We start from the raw sequence: 19684 nt of genomic DNA, 5'->3' as shown, positions 1-19684 counted from the left end.
GCCCCCTCAGGTTATTCACCTTGGTCCCCTGTTCAGAGCCGTTGGTCCCATGGTCATAAAACCACTGCCACTGCTGCCGCCACTGCCACCCAAGGAGGAGCTGACCCCCACAGAGAGACCCCACACCCTGCCAGGCTGCACCAGTGGCTGAGGGGCGGGGGATGCTCCCCAGAAGATGGGGGAGTCAAGTCCCGTGAGACCCAGTTTTACCAATGAGCGGCAGGAACTGGAAGGAGCCCACGGATGGTTCGCCCGCCTCTCCTCTCCCCAGACTGGCTGCTCTGAATGTGGTGGCTCCACAAGGCTTCTCCAAGGTGTTCCGTGTGTGCTGCTGCAAAGCTGTGGCCACTCCAAAATACCATCGTCCCTTGTGTTTGCTCTCTCTGTCCCAGCCCTACTTCCCTTTCCCTCCCTCTTACTTCCCTGGACTGCACTCCCCGATGGAGTATTCCCACCAGCACTGCCTTCCTAAGAAACCTCCAGCGGCCGGCGAAGGTCACGTTCCAGTCATGATTATTTATTTTGTAGCCGGGCAGCTGGCACGTCCCTCCTGGGTTCATCTCATTTGCTTCCAAGAAGTGTTGGGGCTATCTTCTCCCATTTTACTTAAGGAAATGTAAAGACATTTGAATACAGATCTAAACACACTGTGACTAGGATGGTAACAGGACTGCCCCCAAAGCAATCTGTCCATCTAACCAGTGGGGGATTTTACGTACAGTAGTGTTTGGGGACCATTCACAGAGTTCACCTTCCACTGGGGCCTGATTCCTGAGAGCTCCCTCAAAAGTCTGTTTTGATTTGTTTTACCCCTGCAACCAACTCCACTTCTAGAGATGAGCATACGGACCCAAAGGCCAGCTCCAGCCGTGGAGGAGTGGGGGGATGAGAATATCATCAGGGAGCTGGCAGTGGGGCCACTGCGTATGATGGTGGAGGCTGAGCTTTGCACAACTCCAGGGGCACCAGACCTGTAGGCTGTGATAGGAATGGTGTCACTCAGAATTATGCCACAGCAGCTCTGTTTACATAGCCAATTAAAACACTGGAGGCCTGGGGGTCAATGTGGGCCTTATAGAACCAGAGGTGAAAGGCTGGGTGTGACTAAGCAAGAAGGCAGGGCTGGAATGCAGGTGGATGCAGGGCAAACACCTTAGGAGGTGACAGGCCTCCCAAGCAGGCTTCTCTGCCCCAGCAGGAAGGCCCCGGCAGGAGACCCTTAGGCTGGGGAGTAATCCCACGGTGCTCAGCCCTGGCTGTGCAGGTCAGCGCCTCTTCCTGTTTTCACCTGTCCCTTTGTTTGCTGAAGAGGTGTCAAGCCCATACGCCGGTGCTGTGCTGGCAGCTGGGTGGATACAACGGAGGAGCTGTGGCACCTGCATGCCCTCGGGGAGGTGGGTACAAGCCTGGAGCTGGAGTACAACAGATACAAGGTGTTGGGGGGCATGGAAGGAGGGGCTCTGGGGGGCTTCCACCAGCGCCATCTTGGACGGCGGCTGGAAAGATTGGAGGAAGCATGTCAGACAGATATGGGAGGTACAGGTGCCAGTGCAGAGAGAAACATTCCCAACAGGACGGAACGGTTGGCACAAAAGCATGAACGGATGCTTCCCCACCACTGAGGATGCCAGTGCAGCTCATCTGTGGAAAGCAACTTCTGAGGCTTCCTCAGCATCGACAACCTCTCCTGAGCCGAAGCAAACCACACTGTGTTGTCCATCCCATCCACAGGAGGGCTGGCAGAACCTCAGGCAGCCACGGCACTCACCCCCAGAGTGCTCGTGGCAGACAGGCCCATCAGCCACCTCTGAATTCTCAAACCCACGTGGGGGAGGCCCAGCTCTGAGGAACAGAGGGATAGCTGTGCTCCTTGAATGCGAGATCTCATCTTCCTGTGCGCCACTGTCTCCCTAGCGTTATCTGCGCCCTGCAATGACCTGGAGCTCAGACAGGGTGGGGGACTCAACATCCAGCCTCTGCTAGTAATTGCACCAAAGTCAGGTAACCCAGGTGGGGAAGTGGGAGCTCTGCAGAACGCCAGGGAACTCTGACATGCAAGCAGCACAGCTTTCAGAGGGCCTGCACAGACCCCAGCCCATGTGCTCTTACACAGCCCGTGAGGGCGAGGCAGGGCTGGAATCGCTCCCATGTTACAGATGAGCAGCCTGAGGCTCACAGAGGCAGAGGAATTTCCCAGAGGTACACAGAGGCCCACACCCGGGAGTGCTGGTGGCAGCATCTTTTGCTGCAGAGCAGGGCAGGGACCGGGGCGGGGGGCGTATTTATCATCCCCCTACAAATGCATAAGCTGCTCTAGCTGAGGCTGCCTGTCTCCTGGAGGCACAAGCCCAAACACTATCACTGGGGTCGCAGCGCATCGCCAGGAAGCCTCAGAGGCCGGGCCTGGCAGCCATGTGCCTTCCCCGCAGCAAGCAGGGATGTGAGACACGTTCCTCTCAGGGTGGGCAGTGTCTTTCTTCTATCTGGCCCTAAGGCAGGTGACCTGCTCAAGCCAGCAAAGAGACAGAGTCTCGCTCTGTCGCTCAGGCTGGAGTGCAGTGGCGTGATCCTGGCTCACTGCAACCTCTGCCTCCTGGGTTCAAGCGATTCTCCTACCTCAACCTCCCGAGTAGCTGGGATTACAGGTGTGCACTACCACACCCAGCTAATTTTGTATTTTTAGTAGAGACAGGGTTTCTCTGTGTTAGCCAGGATGATCTCGAACTCCCGACCTCAGGTGATACACCTGCCTCGGCCTCCCAAAGTGCTGGAATTACAGGCGTTGAGCCATGGTGCCCGGCCAGGGTTTGATTTCTTTCTCCTCTTTTTGCAGTGGTAGACAAGAGTAAAGGAATGCATTAGCTAATCTTTTCTCTCAAATCCCACTGCTCATTCCCCTCAGCATTTCCAGAGGTCTATGGGTCTTTGTAGTGTTAAAAAGAAAAGAAAAGAAAAAAGATTAAGAGAAAAGCCCCCACCTCTGTCAGTTACCCGAAATGGACGGACATGGTTGGCAGCTAAGCAAAGACCATGTTAAAGAGTGCCTGTGGGTGGGTGGCACGGGGCAGGCTTCCAAGCTCTCGCCTTACTCTGCAACCCCTAAAAACAGCCCCAGTGGGCATGGGGGCCTCAACCAGACAGGCCCAGGGTGGGCATGGGGGCTCCTCACCCAGACTGTGGACAGGCCCTGGTCTAGGGGTGCCAGGTGCCAGGGTCCCCCCATATGGCGGGTGAATGTGGATAAGCCACTGCCGGCCTGGGCAGGGGGGTGCTTGAGTCACTTGCTCTGGTGAGAAGGAAACTCATTTTCATTCGCTACACTCTGACCCAGTTTGCGAACACCAGGAAAGGGGAGAGACGCTCTTCAAATACAATTTAAAAGCCCACCAGAGCCAGCTGGCCAGATGTGAGGCCCATTTTACGACAGGGCACATTTCCTCTCCTCTAGCACACTGAGAGGCTCCGTGCTAAGCGTCTCTTCTGGAAGAATTTAATTCCAGGCTCAGAGTCCAGGTAAAGAGGTTTCTTCGGGCAGGGAGGCCCCAAAATGAGCCCGTTTATCTCTGGCAGACCCTGGTTAAGCTTTCTCTCCTCTGAATGCCATTATGGGCACTTTGAAATAAGTGCAGCAAATTAGTCACGAGCTGCGGCAGACTTGGTGTCCGTGCTGCTGAGCGGCTTCTGCAAAGGAGCTTTGTGTAGCCCCCACCTCCAGAAAGCAGCAGCAGAGGCAGCTGGGCTCCTGCCGGGCGAGGAAAAGCGATTCAAGCCTGGGGGTGGCAGCTCAAGGCAGCAGAGCGTTACCTGGATCACAGGGGCATGAAATTAGCAGCAGCGAGCAGGTTGGAGCCAAGAATAGTTTGCCATTGCAAACTTGCTGCTTTCGGATAGCTGAATTCTGCAGCCTAGGATGTTGTAGGGGAGGCGCCCTTGCCCTGAGCATCAGCCCAGATCATTCCTGAGCAAACTGAGGTGAGCAGAGGGCAGACGTCCCCATAAGGGGTGGGGCTGGTGTCCTTTCTGCCACTTCCAAGGCCCTGTGTTTGGAGCACTAGCCCAGGAAAGTTAATGGGTGTGTGGCCAAGGGCAGGGACCAGCTGGGAGGGCTGGCTGGGCAGGGAAGGGGGGCAATGCCTGCTCCAGGGGCCAGGCAGGAGGCTAGACACAGCCAGGCTGAATGGAGAGGCCAGATACCCAAGGGAAGGACGAATCTGGGGTCAGAATCAGACAGGTAAGCTCTGGAAAATGCTGGCCAGACAGACAAAGCCACTGTGGCCACCCTAAGGAAGAGGGTCCCCATCTGACCATTGCATACAGCCCTCCCTCCTTTGGTCTCCCAGGATAGCTCCAGGCCTGGGCTCACTGTAAATCCTGCTCTCTGAGCACCCAGGGGCTCTTCCCAACCTCCAATCCTTTCTCACGCCTCCTTGGGAATCCCGGCCGGAAGATGAGTAAACTTCCTGTCTTCTGGAATGAGCTTCCCCGCCTTCCTCCCCGCGGTGTGTGCAAGGCTTTCTGGAGCACACCTCCTCTCCGCTCTGCAAGAAGGGCTCTTCCTCCAGCCTAAGCTGACTTCCCAGAGACTCACACATGAACCCCACCTTTCTTGCCTGCATTTTCTCTCTTTCCCTCAGGGCTGCTTGTTCCTTTCTCTGCTGGCCAAGAAGCTCTCTTAGGTCTCCCTTTAGGTAAAAACAAACAAACAAACAAACAAACAAAACAAAAAACACTTTGACTCTGTTGCCTCCAGGCATCAGGCCCCTCCTCCCTTTCACTCCACACTCCTTGAAAATGCAGTCCATGCTGCCACTGCCAGCCGTGTCCCTCCCAGCTGCCCTGGGGAAACATTTCCTCTAAGGGTCCTCAGTGTCCTCCTCGCAGCCCACCTGTAACCAAGGCCTGGTCTTGTTCCTCACACTCCAGACACTACATGCTACCTTGTCTAGAGGGGGCTGAATTCATGCCCCAAAATTCATGTCTACCCAGAACCTCAGGATGTGACTTATCTGGGCATAGGGTCTTTGCAGATGTGCTTAATTAAGAGGAGATCCTACTGGAGGAGGAATGACCCCTCAATCCACAGTAAATGGGAAAAGAGGGAAGGACACACAGACACACAGGCAGAGGCTGCGTGAAGATAGAGCCACAGACTCTAGTGATGCTGCCATGAGTCAAAAAATGCCAAAGAAGCATCAAGGAAACATTATTCCCTAGAGCCTTGCTTTTCAGCTACCCAGTTCATGGTACTTGGTGAAGACAGCCACAAGAAACGAATGCAATGTCCTTCCAGCACTCCTCTCCTCCAAATTCACAAGGCCACACCCATTCCCGCCTCCACCACACTTCCTCATCATCTCCGTCCACCTGTGGCTCCCTCCACCACCCCGAGGTGCCCCCTGAGCTCCATCCTTCATTTCCTGCCCTCCTTTTGTTAAGGGTGAGGGTGGTAGTAGGAGAAGCTCACCTCCCCTGGCTTCATGACCTCTACCCACACATCCGTCTCTTCCTCCAGAACAACTGCTTAGGGGTCCTGCTGAGCCCAAACCCCAAGCTCCTCAAATCAAAGGTCTTCAAGAGAAGACTCTCAAGCAGCCCCTCCAAAGGGCCCATGGTCATCCTCCTTTTCTTAGCCCCTCCTCACAGCTTCCTTGGTTTCTCCTTCACCCTCACCCCAGTCAATCACATCTACTGGTCCCGTCTCCACATCGCCTGACTATGGCTCACATGTCCACCCAGTCTCCCCTCGGGTTCTAGCCTCTCCCCCAGGCATCCCCTCCATGCCTTTGCTCAAGCTCCTCCCTGGGCCTGGCCACCCTTAGCCTACACACCTTATCAATCAGCCTCCCTGTGACTGCTACTGCTACGCCTCCTCCTCCTTGCAGCCTTGCCTCCAGGCCCCTCGTGCACTTTGCTGCACTGTCCCCTCGCTAGGCTCCTTTTCAGGAAACCTTGGGGACTCCACTTAGAGAAATAACGGGGTATGTGGAGGCGAGAGTGGCTGAGGGCCGATTCGGGGGTGGTCTCAGGCAGCTGCCTAAAGAGAGGTTTTGTTTTTGAAGGTATTGGGGAGCTCTGGGGGCTTCTCAATGCCAAACAGTATGGGGGGCAGTGCTGGGCGTAGAGGGAATCACCTGGCAGAAATGGGTGGAGGGAGCAGATGGGAAGAAGCAGGTGGCAGTGGTTAATTTACCCATTCATCTATTCACTCACTAAAGGTGAAAGGCGGTTGACCTTCTAGAGCTCATTCACTCATTCAACAAATGATGGCCAAGCACCTTGTATATGCCCAATGTGTTCTAGGGGCTGGGGTGCCAGTGTTCTAGTGAGGGAGGCACAAAAAAAAAAAAAGAAAAAGAAAAAGAAAAAAAAAGAATCAATAGCAAGTGTGTGGGGGAAAGACTGCAAATTAGGATAAATGCAATAAAACTGAAAAACAAATAATTGGCTAACCTAGAGCCTGGACAGAGGGAACAGGGTACGGCTGACCCTGAGTCAGGAAAGAGCTTGATGTGTTCAAGCCTCCACAGGGGTGAGCTGGAGTATGGATGGGGATGGGGAAAGGGGGGATGAGGCTGGGGCCCAGGCAGGCCCAGGTGTGCAGGCTGTGGTGCAGGTGCGTCGCAGGACCACAGTGCACACTCAGGTGATGGCGGTTCTTCCTCCCGTCCCTCTCTCCTCTCCACAAATACTCACAGATGGATTCATCCTTCTGCAAATACTTACTGAGCTCACTAAATGTTGTAGACATAGGAGATTCAGCTCAAGTTCCTGCCTTTATGGAACTGCCCATCTAGTCAAAGAGACGGCCAGCAAATGCATAAACAAATAGATAATAGGCCAGGCAGTGGTCAGTGATACGAAGACAAATTCAGCAGGGTAGGTACCTCTGTAATAGATCACAGAACTGGGAAAGAGCCATAAGGGAGTGTTGCCAGTCCAGAGGTTGGCAACAGGCTATCCCCGGGCCAAGTCTGCCCTCTTCCTTTGTGTGAACACTGGAGCGCGGTCGGCCTTCGGTCAGCCCATTTGTTTATGTGTTGTCAAGGGCAGCTTTCACTCTGCAAGGGCAGAGCTGAGATCGCAAACAGAGACTGTGGGGCCCACAAAGCCTAAAATACGAACCATCTGGCCCTTTGCAGGAAAAGTTTCTGGATCCCAATCTACGGTCTAATATCTTCATTTCTCAAAGGAGGACATGGTCTCAAGTCACCCAGCAAGTTTGAAACACAGTCAGAAACAGAAGCCAGCTCTCCTGAATCCAGAGTCTTTCTGCCAGGCAGAGTGAGCAAGGAAGACGGAAACCTCATTTCTATCTACCCTTATATCCTGCCTCGGCCAAGCCTTCATGAGGCCTCCTAGTAAGGGGCAAGCTGACTGCTTTGATTCTTTTCCCTTTTATTTCCCCCATGTACTCTCAGCCTGGAACCTGAATAGGCAGAGTAAGGGCTCAGAAACCGAGGGGTCAGAGAAACTGGGAACCTCACGGATCCATACACGAGTGACCTCCAGCTCCCTGAGGATGAGCTGATTGGAGGCTCGGCCACTGCTGATGCTCGGGCCAGCCAGTCTTTCCTCTTCTGCAGCCTGACTTCTGCCATGTGATAGGGAAAAGAGGAAGAAGGCCTTTCAACAACACTCCCCATCTACCCACGCAGCCCTTGCCTGGCCGGGGAGGCTTCTGCATCCCCCAGAGGGTCCCGTGCATCACTGTCACGAGGCTGATGACCAGGCACAAGGGCCATGCCCTGTGACCTGGTGGTAATGAGGAGGTGGTCTGGGGGTGCTCCAGCCTCTCTCTGTACTAGAAAACATGAGGGACCATCAGGAAGAGAGAGTCCTTAGCCAACCCCTGGCAGGCACTTCCTCAACAACAGACCGCTCCCGCCTTGGGGAGGCCATTTCTCTTTGGAGGTGCATGTGGGCAGAAACCACAGGCTGCTCTAGGCCTCAGGTGCCTGCATGCAGACAGGCACAGACACGCACAGAAGCACAGGCAGTGAGGACCTGCAAGAGGCCAGCAAGGAGGCCCCAGGCACCCAGTGCCGCAGACCCCTCCCAGGCTGCCTGCCTGTGTCGAAAGCGCTGGGCTCCTCAGTGCAGACTCTAATTTAGGTTCCGCTATCTGGACACTTGTGATGATCAATCATGTTAAAGAGACACTTGAACACTTAAGGTCCAGGCCATCTTCTAATTTGTCCAGGAAATCGCCTCTGGATTTTAAGGATATCTGTAGGAAGAAATTGAAGGCAGAGAGGGAGCAGTCGATAGCCTGGAGGGCAAGGGAGCATAGCGCAGGTGGGGAAAAAGGGGTCGTGAGCACTTAGGGAGAAAATAAGAAAAGAACTAGAGAAGCTGAGGCCACCAAAGGCATGACTGACAGTGTTTCAAACTAGGCTTTTTTTCCCCCTCTGTAGGACGCAGCAAGAGCTAAAAACAGAAGAAAAAGCCATCACAGGTGTATTATTTATTGGGAATGGCACGCTGGCTGGGCCCGCAGTTAGAATCAGAGGGTGGACAAGGGGATTTTAAAAAATGACTCACTTTGGTTCTAATTTTTAAAAATGGTTTAGAGCAGTCATCCACGCCAGCCGAAGCAACTGGCAGCCACTCACGCACACCCAGAGGCAGAAAGCCTGAAGCCCCCCGCATCCTGCCTGACCTCAGACTCCCCATCTCCTTTCCTAGGATGACAAAGCTCAGGCAAAATCCCACTTTAATACGCGGGAGGAGGGGTGTTGTACCCTTCTCCACTCTTGGGAATTCTGCTCTTAAAAAGTGGATTACTGGTACGGTGCAGTGGCTCACGCCTGTAATCCCAGCACTTTCAGAGGCCAAGGTGGGCGGATCACTTGAGGTCAGGAGTTCAAGACCAACCTGGCCAACATGGTGAAACCCTATCTCTACTAAAAATACAAAAATTACCCAGGCATGGTGGCAGGCGCCTGTAATCCCAGCTACTCAGGAGGCTGAGGCAGGAGAATTGCTTGAACCTGGGAGGCGGAGTGAACCCAGGAGCCGAGATCGCGCCACTTCACTCCAGCCTGGGCGATACAGCGAGACTCTGTCTCAAAAAAGAAAAAAAAAAGGAAAAGAAAAAGAAAAAAAGAATAAAAGAGGATTGCCAAAGGGAGTCTAAACATTGTTTCCATTTGGAGAGAGATCTGAGCAGCACTAAAATGGGTCTGCAGGAACACCGCCTGGCACAAAGAGAGACTCCTGAATACCTGTTCCCCTGGCCAGCTGGCATCAGGACCACCTGGCAACAATGCCCAGGCCTCACCCGGGGAGATAAAGTCATCACAGAAAGGTCCAGGAATCCAGGTATTTTCCAAATGTCCCAGGAAATCTGATACTGATTCAGGTACCCTGGGCTGCGGCCCCCATTCTGGTCTTATTAGCTATGTGACACTAACGAGTTACTGTCTCTACTTTCCTCCTCTGTAGAATGAGGACATGCCACATCCTCATAGACGGCTACAAAGTTAGGGGGAAACAGGCAGAGCAGGTTGTTCAAAGTTTAATGAGTTGTTGCACAGCTCATTAAAGAATATGAAATCCATTTGATGGGTCACGACCAGAATTTTATTTTATTCTATTTAATCCTTTGTTGCCTTCTTTCTTACTAAAGGTGAGTGAGCTGTCTGCATCTTTTTCTGGGACCCTTCTCTGTGCACCCGAGCCCTCTGGCCTGCTCATGGACCTCGCTCAGGTAAGCTCCCTCTTCTTCATCACGCGTTTTTCCTTCTCTGCTGGATCATTTGCTTCCGCATACAAACTCCCTGCTATGTCTCTCGTATTAAAAATAAAAGAACAGAACATTCTTCCCCTTCTGAATGACAGTTCCCTGCAGCTTGTGCCTCATTGTCCTGCTCCCATTTAAAGTAAAATTCCTTGAGTTTGCTGTCTCCTCTGCCTCTCCCCCCATCCTCCACAATGCTGCTCCCCAAGGTCACCATGAACCTGCACAAGGTCAAATGCTCCATCCTCATCCTGCAAGGCTTACAACCAGCACTGGCACTGTTGATCACTTGCTCCTCCTTGAAACTGCAGTCAGAGTGGAGTTTCCTTTTTTTAAGTACAGATGCAGCTTCATGAAACTGTTGTCTGCATTATAGTTACAAAGGTCTTGCCAGGTGAGATAGCCATCACGCTCAAAAAAATTTTGAAAACGCTGATATAAAGCACTGGGGTTAAGATCATAAATACATGGGTTGACAGGGCCCCAGTCTGAGTCCCAGTTGTCACTTACTTTGTACCTGGGGGCAAATGACTTAAACTTTTTCAACCTTGGTTTCCTTCTCTGTATAAAGGGCAAAATAAACCTATGTCTTCGGACTCTTAAAAAAAAAAAAATGGAAAAAAAAACCAAACAAACTTCTAGCACACGGTAGATTGCTTAATAAATATTGCTGAGTTAATGAATGAATTTGTACCCTTAGCAGTGCCTGGCACATGGTAAGAGTTTAGTAAAGGTAGTGAATGTTGGGATTTAGCAAAGTCCTCACACAGCGGCCACCACCTTATAAGGCATGCCATAACTGTCAGGACTTTCTGCCCTACCTGTGTCTGCAGCGTTATGTAAATGCTGCCAGGTGGGTCTGTGGGCAGAAGGCCCAGGGGCTACAGAGCCTGTCCCCAACCCACACAGTAGGTAAGGGCACTGCTAGACTAGAGTCCTCTGTTGCCAAATCTGGGTTCCTCCCAGCTACCTTGTGGTCCTATGAGACAGGACTAATCCACCTTTCGCCCAGCTATGGAGCCTTTACCAAACAGTTGTCCTATGACTCTTAAACCTGTGGGAACAGGGAGCCTCCACTCCCTGATACAGCACAGAGAGGTTACCCAGCTGGGTCAGGGCCTCAGGACTGCCTCTCTTCTGCTCTCCAGTTTCACTTGCTCTAGCTTTGTGCCACCTCAGGTGTAGGATGCCCACATTGAGCCCAGTTGGCCCTATCACTCCTTTTCCAGGAGCCTGGGAAATTGGAAGGAAGAGGAGGGTGGCTGTGGAGCCCCCATCTCCTAACTACAGCCCTTGGCCCCCTGGCCCAGCAAAGGGGAGCATTACCAAGAGAAAGGGCAAAGGCTCCTCCAGGGGCCACCACTGGTTGGCGGGGAACTGTGGGCTCGCGGGTGCAGCTCAAGCCCAGAGCATTTCCGTCAGACAAGCACCGAACCCTCCAACCACCTACATTTGTAGGGAGTCCCATGAGGAATCCCATACTCTAAGGTAGACTAGGCCACCTCCTTGCACTTCCCGCAGGATGGTGGCCCTAATTCTCCAAGGGGGAAACTGTCCCTTTCACTGCTAGGTTTGACAACTTGACTTGCATGGCAGGAAGTTCTCCCAGAAGGCTCACCTAAGTCTCTCATGATGTAGCCTTTGCCTGTTTAATGGGTTAATGGGTACTCTAGTGGAGGCAGAGGACAGCTGCTTCTTCCCCCTATGTGGTAACGTTTTACTTGAATCATAGTCCTTTTTGTTTTGAGACTGGGGTTTCACTATGTTGCCAAGTCTGGTCACGAACTCCTAGGCTCAAGCTCACTGTTCTGTTCTCCCATCTCAGCCTCCTGAGTAGCTGGGACTACAGGTACACACCACCATGCCTGGCCTGGATCATGGTTATCTGGCTACACATTAGCCTTATCTGGAGAACTTAAAACGCTTGTGCCCAGGCCCCTCAGAAGGAATTAGAATTGGGTGAGTGGAACACGTGGGATGTGGGGTATTTTCTTTTCTGTTCTTTTCTCTTTTGAGACAGATTCTTGCTCTGTTGCCCAGGCTGGAGTGCATTGGCATGATCTCGGTTCACTGCAGCCTCTGCCTTCCAGGTTCCAGTGATTCTCCTGCCTCAGCCTCCTGGGTAGCTGGGATTACAGGCGCACGCCGGTGGGGTATTTTCTAAAAGCTTCCCAGGTGATCCCGATGTGCAGCCAGGGCTGAGTGTGCCAAGGTAGACAGATAGCTTGGAGAACACGCTGGTTATAAGCATGGGCTCTGCAGTTCTATCACTTGCTAGCAAGTGACCTTGGGTCAGTGGTCTAAAGTCTGTGAGCCTTGATTTCATTTGGCAACTGGGATGACAGTACCTAACTCACCAGGATGTCATGTGGAAGGAAGATGGCAGGTCAAGTGGGAGGTGGGTACAGGCTGCATGGCAGGGACTTGGTAACCTCTGATAACCTGTCCTCCAGCTTCCTCTTCTCCACATAAGCTCATCCTGCTTCCTTGGAACACTTCCTCCTTGGACTGGGATGTCCGCACTTCAAGGGCAGATCAGCCTTGCTGCTTTGCAGGGCTGAGAGACTGGACCAGAACTAAGGGACTGGAAACAAGGGGAGGGGATACCCTACGTCCCCCACTTGCTGAACCAGGACAACCTGGCTACCTTCCCTATGGCAGGAACCCCACTTCATGTCTATGCCAACACACCTGAAAGATCAGAACTCCTTTACTGGTAGCCACTGTGACTCCCAGAGCTGCTTCTGCTCCCTTGCAGAGCCATGGCATCACTCTCATGGATTGGGTTGTGGAGCTTTCCTTCTCAGCCTTATGATAACTAATGTGACAAATATTTATGTGCTATTATGTGTTGGGTGCCATGCCAGGTGTGCCAGGGGCACAGGATGTAAAGTAAGAGCGTTTTATTCACTGGTGGGGGAGGCCTCCTCATCTGTCATGGTGGATGATAACAGTTCCTGACCTACAGGGGTGCTGTGGGGCTGCATGAGATAATGCAGGCAAAGTGCTGAGAGCCGCGGCTCCCACCCAGCCAGCGCTCGGTCTCCATGAGCTATAGGACAGGATGTGATGGGGAAGTATGATGCTGCTCTGAAGACCCAGACGTGGAGCCCCTAACTCAGAGAGGTGGCTTCAGGGGACGTGCCCGGAGACGAGATGATTCTGTCTCCTGCCTCACCCCCGGGACTGAGTGGTGGGGCGCCTCCTGGTCAGATGGGGGGATGGACAGGGGCATCAGTAGAGTGCCTGGCCCAGGTCCCTGCCCTGCTGACACCAAATCGGGCTGTAGGTCTCACTCATGACCTGGCCGTGTCCTGCAGTCCCTCAGAGAGGAGTCCCTGGGCAGACCGAGGTACACAGGAAGGAAGGTGTGGAGAGTGACTGTGGGGGCCTTGCAGCAAGGAATGGCCAGGAGAAGGTGCAGACACTCTTCTCTCCGGAGCAGGAAGTGGGGCTTGTCCAGCTCACTGTTCTGTTCTAGGCCAAGGGCAGCCAATACAGGCCTGCAGGAGAGCCTGGGGAAGGGTGAGGAGGCCCCACAGGGCAGGGGATGGCTTACAACCCCAGAGCTGGGGAGGACCTCCAGCTAAACAGGTCAGGTGGGGAAGGGAGAAGGGATGCTGGGTCCAGGACCCAGGGGTAGAACACAGGCACCTGTGGTTTCAGGCTGGAAAAGGAGGCCAGACCAAGGGCAGGCTCTCCAAAGGAAGGAAGATGGTGTTTGGTGGAGTCAAAGTGTGGGGGGTGGGGGGTGGGGCATCTCCAGGATATACCCTACATACCACACTCTGAGTATGAATGAGTCTGTAATCATCTATCCACCTCAATGCCCCATAAAATTCTCTATAGCTCTTTCTAGCTGTGTGATCTCAGGCAGGTTACCTAGCCTCTCTGAGCCTCTGGTTTTTGTCTTAAGAAAAGGGTTATGAAGACTTGCATTGCAGGGCTAATGAGAAACAATACATGCAATACCCCTGCCTGCATGGTGGGCCCAGAGTCGAGCTCAGGCAATGGCAGCTGTTGCAGGCCCCTGTGCCATCTTTTCTTATCAATTCTTCCTCATTTATGCTCTAATTTTGTTTGGCCCTGGGCCAGCAGGCCTGTGATAGATTTATTGGAGGTTCTTATTCCAGAGAATAGAGACAGGAGGGCAGAGTGAGCAGGATACTAAGGCATCCCCACATTTGTCCAGGCAGAAGGAAATGAGCCCACTGACCTTGAAAGTGACATAATTTGGGGGAGGGGGTGTCTGGGTAAACCCTCCTCCTGGGTCTTGCTCCCCATCAAATGGTATTCATCCCCAGAAAATGTTCAAAGGAAAGTACAGGAAAGAATAAACATCTAGACCCACAGCTAATTGAGTTGCAGGTGGTGGCTAGAGACAGGACCATTTGACTCTCCTCCTCCTTCCCCCAAAGTGGCCCTCAGGTGACAGGGCAGACAGGCAGCCTCTCGCAGGGAAATCAGGAAGAGAGGAGGAAAGAGTTGGGGAGGTGGGTGGCTGGGATGAGGAATGAGGCAAAGAAAAATGGCCCGCAAAATGCAGAAACGCCCCAGCATGCTCGCTTCCCAAACCCGGCCCATGAATCGAGGGGTGACAGGTCTCTCATCTCCGATGCCAAGAGCCAGGAGCTCCGGGCAGCCGCAGGTACTACATCTGCACCTGCCAGCAGTTGGAGAGAGGCCATAAAGCATCGTAGCAGGCCTCAGAATGCCAAGTGCCTGCAGCTGGGAAGGGATCGCCTTGCGGTGAAAGCAGTACCCAGGGCGAGGGCTGCTCCCAGAGCCAAGCCTGGGCACCCCTCCCTCCAGAGGCTGCTTGATCCTGGGGGCCTGGTGGTGGACAGAGGAGGGGCAGGGCAGGTGCACACGCAATCTAGCTCTGTGCCGGCCGAGACAGGCAGGGACCTTCTGGAGGAAGCCCAGTGGGCCAGGTGATTTACTGCGGCTGGCAGAAAGCTGGGACATCGGAGTCACTGGTAAATAAAAGTGGATTGTAAAGCACCCGGGCTAAGCCTGCGCCTGCGGAAATGCACCAGGGCTGCAGACAGCTTAGAAGCATGGGCCCCATCCCCCAAACGATCATCACAATCATAGTTTATACGGCACTTCGGATAGGCGTGCCAGGCCTGTCCTAACTGCTTTTTAACACATATTAATATACTTAATCCTCACAACAGCCCTAAGAAGTTGGTGGTAGTATTAAAATGTCTTCCTTTAACATACCAGAAAGATGGCCGGGTGTGGTGGCTCATGCCTGTAATCCCAGCACTTTGGGAGGCCGAGGCGGGTGGATCTCTTGAACCCAGGAGTTTGAGACCAGCCTGGGCAACATAGTGAGACTCTGTGTCTACAACAAATACAAAAAAATTGGCCAGGCATGGTGGCGTGCGCCTGTAGTCTCAGTTACTCAGGAGGCTGAGGCAAGAGCATCACTTGAGCCCAGGGAGGTCGAGGCTGCAGTGAGGCTTGACTGTGCCACTGCACTCCAGCCTGGGTGACAGTGCAAGACTGTCTCAAAAAAAAAAAAAGTACTAATACAGTCCAGAAACATGAGGCAGCACGGAGAGGTCACACAGCCAAGCCCTGTCCAGTGCACCACAAACCCTACTGTGCCCTTCAGTCACCCGAAGGGCTTGGCAGCTCACAGGCCCTGTCTCAATGGGCCTCGGGTGGGCGGGAGACCGCATCACTAACAAGCTCCCAGGTGAGGCCGCTGGTCTGAGGACCACACCTTGAGTCGAGAGGCTGTAAACTACTCTGCTGCCTTCCTGTGGCACTTCCTCAGCCTTAGAAATGGTTTATATCCCATTGCTCTGGCCCCGGGAGGCATCTATGAGTTCCTCAGTTAACAGAAAAGGCCCTCACAGGTGTCAGATGTGTCAGATCATGGGGGGAGTTGAGGGGTGGAGTAGGGGAGTGTGGAAGTGTGAAGTTGTAAGCATATCAATGTCTACACCCCAGCTCAGGCTAATCTAATCAGAATCCCTGGGGCATGGCCCACACTGGTATTTTTATTCCTTTTCATTGGACAGGTAATGTGCCAATGACACAACAAGGTTTGAGGGAGGCCCATCTCACACATGTGCGTGGAAACCCAGTCATCACGTTCATGAACTACAAAAGGACCATGAACTGGTGTTTTTTTAAGAAGCTCCCTGGGTGATCCACATGTGTAGCCGCAGTGAGTCCTTGAGATGGACAACAGGGATGCCTCCCTCGCTATGGCAGATTCATGCCTATAAAACTGAGGACAGCTCCTTGGGGCGAGGCCAAGGATTTCCTTCTGGGAAGCAGTGATGAGCCACCTCCTGGGCCACTGGAAGGTGCGGCTGGGGTCTGCTAGCATACCTCCTTCTTGTTTCTGAGGCACCCCTAGAGAAGAAGGGCACAGCTGGGCAGCTGGCAACATCCCATCTTGGCATTTGTCGGAGAAGTCCTTGCCTCCCCATGCTCTCAAGTGACAACAGACACCAGCCTGGATTAGCTGTGGAAACGGAGGCTCCTGACCAAGACTCTCCTTGACCAAACTTTCGTCAGGTTCCTCTGAGCCCCATCCTCGACCTTGGCCCCAACCCCAGTCCTGACTTCTGCCTGCCCAACCCAGTCTTAGCCAAGAATCTTGCCAAGTCAGATTAGCCAGCATGCCCCTGAGGAGAGAAGCCATTTCTCTTACTGTCTCCTGTCTCTGAAGAGGACAAAGTAAAAGTTGAAAAACAACAGGAATGAAGTCAGTGGCAAGATGACTTCAGTCAGTGCCACTGATGACCAGACCTGAGGTTAAAAGATTAACCCCCCACTCTAACCACATGTGCTCTCAATCTATCACGACCCTTTCACGTGGAACCCCTCGTAAGCCCTTAAAAGGGCCAGGAACACTGTCTTCGGAGAGCTCGGCCCTGGAGACGTGAGTCTGCCGACGCTCCCGGCCGAATAAATAAACCTCTTCCTTCTTTAATCCGGTGTCTGAGGAGTTCTGTCTGCAACTCGTCCTGCTACATTTCTTGGTTCACCTGACTGGGAGGCGAGGTGATTAACAGACGGTCGAAGCTGCTGCTTAGGCCTGCCCTGTGGAACAACCCTGCGGGGGACTCCGGCCAGCTTGAGCGACGTGGATCCTGAGAACGCTCCTGGGTAGGCAATTGCCCGGCTGGAACGCCTCGTCAGAGCAGTGCACAGCAGGCCCCCACAGAGGATCAGCGCAGTGGCTGAACACGGGGAAGGAACTGGCACTTTAAGTCTGAACATCTGAAACTTGGTAAGACTGGTCTTTGGAACTTGCCCACTCCATTTGAGCGGAAGCGTGGCCTGATCACCCACAGCGTGCCTGTACCGGCACTTTGGTTTTTGAGTTGACTTGAATTGCTTGATATTTTGGTTTTGACCTGGCTTGGATTTCTGGATACTCTGATTTTGGTTTTGATTCTGGTTTGGTGTAAACTGAAAAAGTTGTGGGTGCCCTTTTTACCTGTTCTTTGTTCTGTGGTGTGCGTGTGGTGTGAGCGTGGTGTTTTGTCTCGAGGAAACATGGATCAGACACAAAGTATGCCCAGTCCGCTAGGAACTATGTTGAAAAATTTCAAGGAAGGATTTAGTGGAGACTATGGGGTTACTATGACACCAGGAAAACTTAGAACTTTGTGTGAAATAGATTGGCCAACATTAGAAGTGGGTTGGCCATCAGAAGGAAGCCTGGACAGGTCTCTTGTTTCTAAGGTATGGCACAAGGTAACTGGTGAGTCAGGATACTCAGACCAGTTCCCATACATAGACACTTGGTTACAGCTGATGCTAGATCCCCCACAGTGGCTAAGAGGGCAGGCAGCAGCAGTGCTAGTAGCAAAGAGACAGATAGCCAAGGAAGGATCCCACTCCACCCACCAAGGGAAATCAACGCCTGAAGTTCTGTTCGACCCAACATCAGAAGATCCATTGCAGCAGATGGCACCAGTGATCCCAGCGGTGCCCTCCCCTTACCAGGGGGAGAGGCTCCCCACTCTTGAGCCCACAGAGCTTGCACCTCCGCAAGACAAACATATCCCTAGGCCACCTAGAGTAGACTAGAGAGGAGGTGAAGCCTCGGGAGAAACCCCTCCCTTGGCAGCTCATTTACGACCCAAAACTGGGATACAAATGCCCCTGAGAGAGCAGCGGTATACTGGGATAGATGAGGATGGGCACATGGTGGAGAGGCATGTTTTTGTATACCAGCCCTTCACCTCTGCCGACCTTCTCAACTGGAAAAACAATATCCCATCCTATACTGAAAAGCCACAAGCTCTAATTGATTTGCTCCAAACTATTATCCAGACCCACAACTCCACCTGGGCTGACTGCCACCAGTTGCTCATGTTCCTCTTTAACACAGATGAAAGGTGGAGAGTGCTTCAAGTAGCAACTAAGTGGCTAGAGGAACATGCACCGGCTGATTACCAAACCCCCAAGAGTATGTGAGGACCCAGTTCCCAGGAACAGACCCCCAGTGGGACCCAAATGAAAGAGAGGGTATGCAAAGGCCGAATTGATACAGGGAAGCTGTCTTGGAAGGATTAAAGAGGGGAGCCCCGAAAGCCACAAACGTTAACAAGGTCTCTGAGGTCATTCAGGGAAAAAAAAATCCAGCACAATTCTTTTCTTTTTGAGACGGAGTCTCGCTCTGTTGCCCAGGTTGGAGTGCAGTGGCGCATCTCAGCTCACTGCAAGCTCTGCCTCCCGGATTCACACATTCTCCTCCCTCAGCCTCCCGAGTAGCTGGGACTACAGGCACCTGCCACCACGCTCGGCTAATTTTTTTTGTATTTTTAGTAGAGACGGGGTTTCACCATGTTAGCCAGGATGGTGTCGATCTCCTGACCTCGTGATCCGCCCGTCTCAGCCTCCGAAAGTGCTGGGATTACAGGCGTGAGCCACCACGCCCGGCCAGTCCAGCACAATTCTACGTGAGATTGTGTGAGGCCTATCGTATGCACACATCCTTTGATCCCAATAGCCCTGAAAATCAGTGCATGATTAACATGGCTTTAGTTAGTAAAAGCACAGAAGACATTACAAGAAAACTACAGAAACAGTCTGGGTTTGCAGGGATGAATACATCACAGTTATTAGAAATAGCTAACCAGGTGTTTGTAAACAGGGATGCAGTAAGCCGTAAGGAAAACCGCAAAGAGAATGAACGTCAGGCCTGGCGAAATGCTGACCTATTAGCTGCAGCAATCAGAAGGGTCCCTCCAAAGAGGCAAGGGAAGGGGGGGTGCCCTGGAAAGGAAACTGAGCCTGGCTGTCAGAGTTTGCAGCGTAACCAGGGAGGGACAGCATTAGGAGATATACCTAATGTAAATGACAAGTTAATGGGTGCAGCACACCAACATGGCACATGTATACATATGTAACAAACCTGCACATTGTGCACATGTACCCAAGAACTTAAAAAAAAAAAAAAAAAGGACATTGGGAGAACAAATGCCCTCAGCTAAAAGGAAAACAAGGTGACTCAGAGCAGGAGGTCCCAGACAAGGAGGAAGGGGCCCTGCTCAACCTGGCAGAATGGTTATTGGACTGAGGAAGGTCATTTGCAATCTACCGGAGCCTAAGAGCAGAAGGCAGGTGAAAGAATTCTTAGGAGCTGTGGGGTTTTGCAGACTGTGGATCCCAAACTTTGCAGCATTAGCCAAGCCTTTGTATGAGGTCACAAAGCGGGGGACCAGGAACCTTTTGAATGGGGATCCCAACAACAACAAGCCTTTCATGAGTTAAAGGAAAAACTTCTGTCAGCCCCAGCCCTGGGGCTACCCGATTTGACAAAGCCTTTTACATTGTATGTGTCAGAGAGAAAAGATGGCACTTGGAGTTTTAACCCAAACTGTGGTGCCCTGGCCGAGGCCGGTGGCCTACCTCTCTAAACAACTAGACAGGGTTTCTAAAGGATGGCCCCCGTGTTTGAGGGCC

At 52.7% G+C, this 19684-nt stretch overlaps 1 protein-coding gene and 1 non-coding gene across 3 annotated transcripts in view; both read right to left on the bottom strand.

Annotated features, from left to right (window-relative positions):
- SLC29A3 (solute carrier family 29 member 3) overlaps positions 1–19684 on the bottom strand; it is a 49985-nt gene that overhangs the window by 21861 nt on the left and 8440 nt on the right. The gene's annotated exons all lie outside the window — the stretch shown is intronic.
- Positions 15765–15868, bottom strand: LOC116269610. Its single transcript, XR_004177229.1, has one exon. It is a non-coding gene; the product is annotated as a small nucleolar RNA U13 (small nucleolar RNA).

Source organism: Papio anubis, chromosome 11 (assembly GCF_008728515.1).
Source record: "Papio anubis isolate 15944 chromosome 11, Panubis1.0, whole genome shotgun sequence".
Taxonomy (NCBI): domain Eukaryota; kingdom Metazoa; phylum Chordata; class Mammalia; order Primates; family Cercopithecidae; genus Papio; species Papio anubis.
Note: the sequence above shows the minus strand (reverse complement) of the source record. Positions and strands in the feature narration are given on the sequence as shown.